At 33.4% G+C, this 8,426-nt stretch overlaps 1 protein-coding gene across 16 annotated transcripts in view; it reads left to right on the top strand.

The window, feature by feature from the left end:
- The window catches only part of LOC145291930 (1-phosphatidylinositol 3-phosphate 5-kinase-like), a 279,737-nt gene extending 277,978 nt beyond the window's left edge, over positions 1 to 1,759 (top strand). For 15 of the 16 annotated variants that reach the window (XR_013869506.1, XR_013869503.1, XR_013869501.1 and 12 more), the window contains one exon: positions 1,370 to 1,759. The gene's annotated coding sequence lies outside the window, so the exon portion shown is untranslated. The remainder of the gene's footprint in view (positions 1 to 1,369) is intronic. The other variant, XR_013869497.1, reaches the window with a different exon arrangement.
- The last annotated feature ends 6,667 nt before the right edge of the window (positions 1,760 to 8,426 follow it).

Below are 8,426 nucleotides of genomic sequence, written 5' to 3'. Positions count from 1 at the left end.
TATTTGTCATGGTAATTTGTGGTTGAGAAGTTCTTTTGGGTTTTTTTTTTTAGTTGTTTAAAGAAAAGAAGTTTAGCATTTTATGCTTACATTCATTTACGGCCTCATTCCATTACAGACTGAAGATCATGTTTAAGGTTTCAGTCATTGTTTTAGATACATGCACATTCGGTTTTTTTCCTTATGTTTATTATCGAGCATGCTATCATCAGCAAATATACGCATCTCGGACACAATTTTATCAGGGAGTTTGTTTATGAATATCTGAAATAATAAAGGTTCAAGGATCAACCCTTGAGGCACATATGCATTAATATCATGTTGTTTTAGATGTACGGCCATCAAGGACAACCTAGATTTTTCTCTAGGAAGGATTTGATTATATTAAGCATTCGTCCAGAAATACCATATGATTTGATTTTCATGCAAAGCCATTCATGCCAGACCTTGCTAAAGGCTTTGGATATACCAAAGGCTATAGCTCTGCCTTATCCAGTGCATGGTATATGCATTAAGAGGTGACCGTTAAAATATCTGCAATAAAACGGGCTTTCCTAAATCCATACTGTTAATCAGAAAGAAGTTTAGCATTTATGAGGTGATATGTATATCAAAGATTTTATTTGGAACTGTGATTTTCATTTGTGCCTTTATCTGTATAAATAGCAATGAAATTCTGTTTTATCTTTAGCAACATGTTGCAACGACGCCCCCAAAAAATGGTGAGATGCCAGAATAAAATATTTTTATATTTTATGATATATTCAAATGTAATATATTCACAGAAGAGATGTTGCGAGTTTGTCTCTGCTTTATCGTTATTTTCATGACAAGTGCTCGACTGAGCTCCAATCCATGGTCCACCCCCTCACCAAACTTTCACAAGAAACACCCGTCTAGCAGAAAACACTATCACTAATTTCCCCCACTCCTTATCTGTGCCTAAACCTAAACGTAGATTCCATGAACAAAGCTTCTTTCTTAGAACTGCACGCCTATGGAACTGTCTTCCGTTTTCCTGCTTTCCAGCTGACTACAATATGGTTGTCTTCAAGTCAACAAGTAAACAAGTTTTTGATGAGCCATTCCATATAAGTTAACAAATTTACCGAATTTCCATAACTAACGATTACTTAATTGTCCAATTGTCTACTGTACACGCTTTAACCCTTATCCTCGAGTGGCATCTTGGCCTTGATAAGTGGTGATGCCTATGTAAAAAAAAAAAAAATTCAAATATGATATATTCAAAAGTAATATATTCAAGTGTAAAGGCTATTAAAAAAAACAAGTATTTATTATTTGCTGATTATTAAAATATTTTTTGTTTTATTTCATTAATTTTTTTCTATTTTTCATTTATTCACAGATGCATTCTGATGAATGAAAGTAAAAAAACAAAAAAACTAGAAAAATCCTGATGCATTGACATTAAAGAGCAAAAGGAACAAAGGTGAATTATCGTGGCGTTCCAAGAAACACAACGTTTTCAAGTGAAACAAATGGTAGATGAGATACACAACAAAAATAACGAAAAAGAAAATCATTATTAACTATGACTGATCTTTGAAACTATGACTGATCTTACGATCTTGTTAATTTTGTTTTTGTAAAAAGAAAAAAAAAAGAAAACATTCAATATCGATGGAATTGTAATATTTTCATGTAAGTAAAAAAAAAATAAGACGAAAAGAAAAAAATGCAAAAAAAAAAAGTAAAAAGTTTGCGACAAATTATTTTTACTTATTTCAACGCAGAATTTAAAGCTTTTACTCGTTCACTAATTTTTTGTTCATCGAAAATTTTGAATGACGGGAAACGCAGCAAAAAATTTCATATCAGATAAAGAGAATAAGAAGAAAATATTTTTCTAATGCTTTCTGACATTTTTTAGCACATAAACCCCTTTGAGATCTGTGCAACCTCACCTCCACATTATTAAAAAGGAAGATTTTTTTTAAATATTTCAATATTATATGGTTAAACTAACAATTTCTTGGGTAAATTCCACACTCTGTCGTTAAAACTTCGAACGATGTGCATAGCACACCGTTTTCCAACTCATTCCCTTGTTAGCTTCATGTCCGTTCTTATTTACTGGTCTCATTTGCATAGAAATGGTGACAGTCTATGCCACTCACGTGACCATCAACCATAAAACAAACTGGGTATTGCTATTTTAGCCTGACTTTTCTTGTTTGTTTTTTTTTGTTACACGACTGAGCCTTTGAAGCACGCACACATGCTTGCCAAGTAAATTATGATTTTCCCTACATATAAATAATTAACAGGAGCAGTATTAAATTGTTTTACTTCATCAGCTAGTATTCAGAATGTGGTGAACTTGTTGGAAAGAGTCGGCCCAACCGACACCGAGTGAATGCCACAGCCATAATTTACAGAATACCCATTACAATATGATTATTCAAATAAAATTCACCAAATGAAACGGTTTTGGGTGCTTATATATAGGGTGGAACGATAAATTTGGGGCCCTAAAGAAATTTTAAAACTTTTATTGAAAAAATCAATTCAGGTAACTTGATTATGTAGTAGAGCTGACATCTATTCAATGTAACCTTCAGCCTCAATCACTGCCTCGATACAGGTCCAGAACTGGGAGCATGCCTTCCACAAACACTGACAGGAGCTTGGCAGATGGCAGTGATTAGGCTGGCTTTGGTATTATAGGAGGTCATGTTGGTGATGTTCTCAATGTATGACTAAATGAAGTAGTCCAGCAGGTTCAGATCGGGGGAGGAGGGAGCCAGTGAGAGATGGGTACATAGTTGTAGCACTCCTTCTGAAGCCAAACCTGGGTCTCTCTGAACTTGTGGGCCAGTGCTGAGTCCTGCTGCCACACCCAAGAGTCTGCCAACAGTCACCTGATTGCACCACCAGGGGATCACCACACTCTTCAGCACATCCAGATATACTTTAGTCTTGACTTTCAAGCCGACTTTAAAGATGTGAGGTGGCATGTTGTGGCTCACACTTAAAACCACGCCAAAGGCATGCCCCTGTCATTCGTGGCAATCCATCAATGCATTTTGAGGGTGCTAGCAATGGTTCTATTGTTATAACTTAAATCGGAAGAAAGCATAAGTTGTACAACGACACATCTCCGATCTCGCTCGTTGAACATTGTGTCACTTTAAGCCATATAGAAGACGCTTATTGTTCTTGGGGTTTGTTCACAACTGGCCAATTAGTAGATGGTTTGCAACAAAAAAAGAAAACCAGTTTTCATCAAACAGAAATGGAATCATGTCGTCTTTTCTAGGGCGACAATTTTATCGTTCCACCCTGCAGTATTACTGAAGATCACATTTCAAGTAAAAACGATTTGATGTACTTGCGTATCATGCAAAAATAAGTATCCTCATCAAAAATTATAAAAAATCTCGTGGAAGAACTGGTCTTATATTTTTGGGATCTACCATTAATAAGAGCAGAAGTACTGCTTGCCAAAATGGTAGACTGAATTACCTCTCCTATTTTCAGAATAATTTGTCCATAAGCACATAATGCAATCAAACTGCATTTTATGATCAAATTGATTTTTACATAATCTTCTAATTATTGGTGAGCGTACTTATTTCTGCATAATAGGTAAGTACATCAAAGTGTTTTTACTTGAAATGTGGGTTTCAATTGTGATTGATATTATATAAGCACCCAGTTTTATATCACTTATTTCCCCTAATGAAGAATAAAATTCAAATATATGTGTAATTAAACTTTATGTTTAGAATCCTTATTCCAATTTTAATCAAAAATCTATTAAATGATTTTGATTCTATCATACACTGGCTAGCAGCCTGGCATTGCCCGGTCATACAATATGCTTAAACATGATATTTTAATTCATGCAGATTATGTATGCATTATTATAAAATCAATCCTCTATTGATTATTATATATCATGAGAAATAATTTACCTGATAGACTAATTCGCAAAAAAATTAAAATGATAATGTTGTTCATCAAATTCCATCTGTGTTTGTTTACAATATCACGTCAGCTGATATTTTGGGCTTGATGATGAATGCCCTGGAAAAGTTACTTCTGATTAATGTTTAGTTTTAACATATGATTAGGAAGAAATGATTTGTGGCAATTTTAAATGGTACTTTTTCTTTTATCATAAATTGAACTCATTAATTAGAAAAAAATAAATTGCTGAGGTACATCCAGGCTTGAACAGGGGAACATTCAATCTGTAGTGAAATGCGCTATCACAAAGCTTTATCTCCAGATTATGATAAATCTGTTTTCTAAGAAATGATTTGCTGAAATTTTATTGTCTCTCTTAGACAGTGTAACGTAAAATATTCCCCTGTAAAAATTCTTTTTTATGAGAGAAAAGACTATTTTTAAGAATGGATTTTTTCAATACTTATCGGATGAATTTCTGTACAAAACATATCTAAGAACACTGCCAAACATATAAATTAGCTTTGTGTGAAATTTGTAAAAGATAGGCTCAGCTTTTTTTTTTTTTTTCTTTTTCCTACTTTCCAGCTGACTACAGTATGGTTGTCTTCAAGTCTAACATAAACAAGTTTTTGATGCGCCGTTCCATATAAGTTAACAAATTTATCGAATTTCCATTACTAACGATTACTATATTGTCCAACTGTCTACTGTGCACTCTTTAACCCTTATCCTCGAGTGGCCTCTTGGCCTTGATAGTGGTGATGCCTTTGTAAAAAAAAAAAAAAATAAAAAAAACTATAAGAAAGGAACTCAAACACACAGAGAAACAAAGTGACTTTTTTATAATAGTAGAGATGTGTCTAATAAACATAGATCAAAATTAATGCAAATCAGAAATATTTGAGTTTTTAAATAAAACATTGTCTCCATATTAATTCCTCCTTAACAACTTTTTAAAATACTCATGAGAAACTGAAATTTTGACAATATTTATTAAATCATGTCTAATATGCATGTTAAAATTTTTTTTTTTTTTTTTTAGAAATTTTTTTTTTTTTTTAGATATTTAAATCAATCATTTAAACTGATCGTGTTTTTAAGTGGTGACATTGTTGGTTGAAGAGATTGTGTCATTCAAATGATTGTTGTGCGCATAAAACTAAATAATGCGTCCTCTTAAATGTGTTTTATTCTGTTGAAATGTTGTTTTTCTAAGAGAGTTTTTACTATTTGTGCGTTTTAAAACTGTTCTAATCATGATTTTTTTTTTAGATGAGGATTGATAATTTGTATTAGATGGATAATTTGGACTACTGCTCTCACCTTAAATGTTATTCATGCAATGCTTCTTCAGGTGTATTTTTTTTTTTTTTTACAAAGGAGTCATCACTTATCAAGGCCCGGAGGCCACTCGAGGATAAGGGTTAATGGGTGTACATTAGTCAATGGGATTATAGCATAGTAATCATAAGTCGTGGAAATTTTATAAATTGGATTACTTAGATGGACAATTCATCAAGAACTTGTTTACATTGGACTTGAAGACAATCAAATTATAGTCAGCTGGAAAGCAGTCAAACGGAAGAGAGTTCCACAGGTGTGCAGTTCTAAGAAAGAAGCTTTGTTTGTGAAATCTACATTTAGGTTTAGGCACAGATAAAGAGTGTGGGAAATTATTGACTGTGGTTGCGGCTAGACGAGTATTTTTCATGAAAGTTTGGTGATGGGGAGACCATAGATTGAAGCTCAGACGAACACTTGCCATGAAAATAATGATAAAGCAGAGACAGGTTCGCAACGTCTCTTCTGTGAGAAAGAGGTTGCAGGAAAGAGAAAAGGGCATGCCCCACTAAGCTATGGTCTATTTTGAACTCTGCCAAAGCAGGATAAGCTGCTTCTAGCAGCTCCTGCCCAGATGTGGCAACAGTACTCCATCGTTGGCCGTTCCTGGCTTTTATATAAGTAGAGAATTGTATCAGGAGTGAGATATCTACTGGAGCGGTAGAAGGATCCTACAATTTTTCCAGCGACCTTGGCAACGGATTTTGTCGAACTTAGGAATCTACATAGAATTTCAAGTGAAACCCTGGTTATAGTCAGCTAACATACTTCTTAATTTCTGGCATAGCGATACAAGAAACGGTAACAAGACAAATCAGTTCCATCGCTTTTTTTTTTCCTCTCCTGCCTATATTTCTCCTGCGCATGTAAATTTTTTTTTTTTTACTATTTAATTATGTTTTTATGATCTGTTATTTTTTTTTTTTATATTAATAATCATTGAAAAGTTTTTTTTTCTTATTTTAATTAAGAATTATTGAAATTAGTTTTTGGGTTTTTTTTTTTAAGAATTATTGAAAACATTTTCTTTAAAAATTTCAAATAAGATAAAAACTTATTTTTAAATTTTGTTATTAAAAGTGCAAATAAAGACTAATTATGTTATTTTTATCTTTTTATAATTTTGTTAATTTTTATTGTATATTTTTCAATAATGTCGTTTTCTTATATTTTATTTCAATAAATCGTTTCACAATAGAAATACTGAAGAACAATAGAAGTGAAGGAACTGATTTGCCTTGTCACTGCTTCCGGTAGCAGCCATGCCGGAAATTAGGAAGTATGTTAGCTGACTATCACCAGAACCCTTTTTCTAATCGACGTGAGTAGCATGTTCTCGTCTCCTCAGTCATATCCAGGTAGAAGTCTTAAGAAAGTCGCAATTGTATTCTTGGTATTGCCTACATTGAGGATTTGACGTTCAACCTCCAGAACATTTCACTTAGAACAGAATTTTACTTAGTTTTTATTAGAACTAATGTTCTATTCATTTTGATTTTGCTGCAGTCTTGAAGCGAGGTGGAGCAATACATTTATCGCCCGAAACAAAACAACACTACATTATTTTATTTTAAAACTTTTTATTGAAAAAAATCAATTCAGGTAACTTGATTATGTAGTAGAGCTGACATCTATTCAGCCTCAATCACTGCCTTGATACGGGTCCAGAACTGGGAGCATGCTTTCTCCACAAGCAGCAGCAGGAGCTCGGCGGATGGCAGCGATCAGGTGAGCTTTGGTGTTGTGGGATGTCATGTTGGTGATGCTATGAACCTACAACCAAACGAAGTAGTCCAGTGGATTCAGGTCGGAAGAGGGGGCTAGTGAGAGAAAGATATAAAGTCGTAGCACTCCTTTCTGAAGACAAGCCTGGGTCTCTTTGGACTTGAAGCCAACTTCAAAGATGTGATGTGGCCCACACTTGAAACCACACCAAAGACCATAACCGTGACTGGAAACTGTTATCATCACCCTTGGCATGTCTTTGTTATTCGTGGCAATCCAGCAATGCATTTTGAGTGTGCTAACAATGGTCCTGTTGTTATAACTTGGATTAGTTGAAAGCATAAGTTGTACAGCAACACATCTCCTATCTCACTCATTGAACATCGCTTTTGGGATTTGTACACAACTGGCCAACTAATAGATGATCTGCAAAAAAAAAAAAGAAAACCAGTTTTCATCAAACGGAAATGGAATCATGTCTTTTCTAGGGCAACAATTTTATTGTTCCACCTTGTATTAGTGATAAGACACAAATATGAAGAGATAAATTGGATGAAAACGACTTTTTTCAAATCAACAATTATTATTTATTCTATAAACTAGAACTGAAAAAATTATATTGAAATGTGGGGGTATTTTATTGTCGTTGAATATCCTCCATTTGTTGTCTTGTTATTGGTTGTTAAAAATCCACGTGGGGGCAAATCACTCATGCTTCCAAAATGCTTTTTTTTTTTTCATCAAGGGAGATAACCTCCTTATTTCTTAGATGAAAAGGATTCAATCCTTCAGGTATGATTTGTCAAATTTTGATCTGAGTCGTTTAATCATTTTCTGGTGTAGATTATTATTTCAAGTATTACATATCTGTTGAATTGTTGTTCTATTCATTAATAATGCATTGAACTCACAAGCACTCTCAGAAAGCGTTTTTTTATCAAATCTTTTTAATCTATGAGTCCAAGTGGGAACCAAAACAAGATGTCCTAAAGCATAGAAATTCAAACGCAAACTTTTTCTATAGAATGAATAAATGTATCAGTTCAACATTTCTGTCTTTGATAAATTACACCTGAAAAGAAGCCAAAGAGTACATCAGCCAAAACGTGACTATTTCAAGTCAGAGGACGATAAGTCTAAAACGTTTCAAAAGCCAATTTTACAAAAACATAAAAACAACAACAAACATAACGACCAAATTTGATAGAAGCAAAACACTCATGATACAATATATGGGAAAAATGACAAAACCACAGCAGAAATGCTAAATGGCTAAAAAAAACTTTAAAAACGACTTTCAGAAAATTGTAGAAGCAAACTAAAAAAACAAGTCATAATGTAATATATGTAAACTGATTTAGAAAATTTATGGCCCAACATGAAAAGTTAACAAAATATGAGAGTACAAGGTGTCTTCAATA

Source organism: Euprymna scolopes, chromosome 13 (genome assembly GCF_053919585.1).
Source record: "Euprymna scolopes isolate OS-2025 chromosome 13, ASM5391958v1, whole genome shotgun sequence".
Taxonomy (NCBI): Eukaryota; Metazoa; Mollusca; class Cephalopoda; order Sepiida; family Sepiolidae; genus Euprymna; species Euprymna scolopes.
Note: the sequence above shows the minus strand (reverse complement) of the source record. Positions and strands in the feature narration are given on the sequence as shown.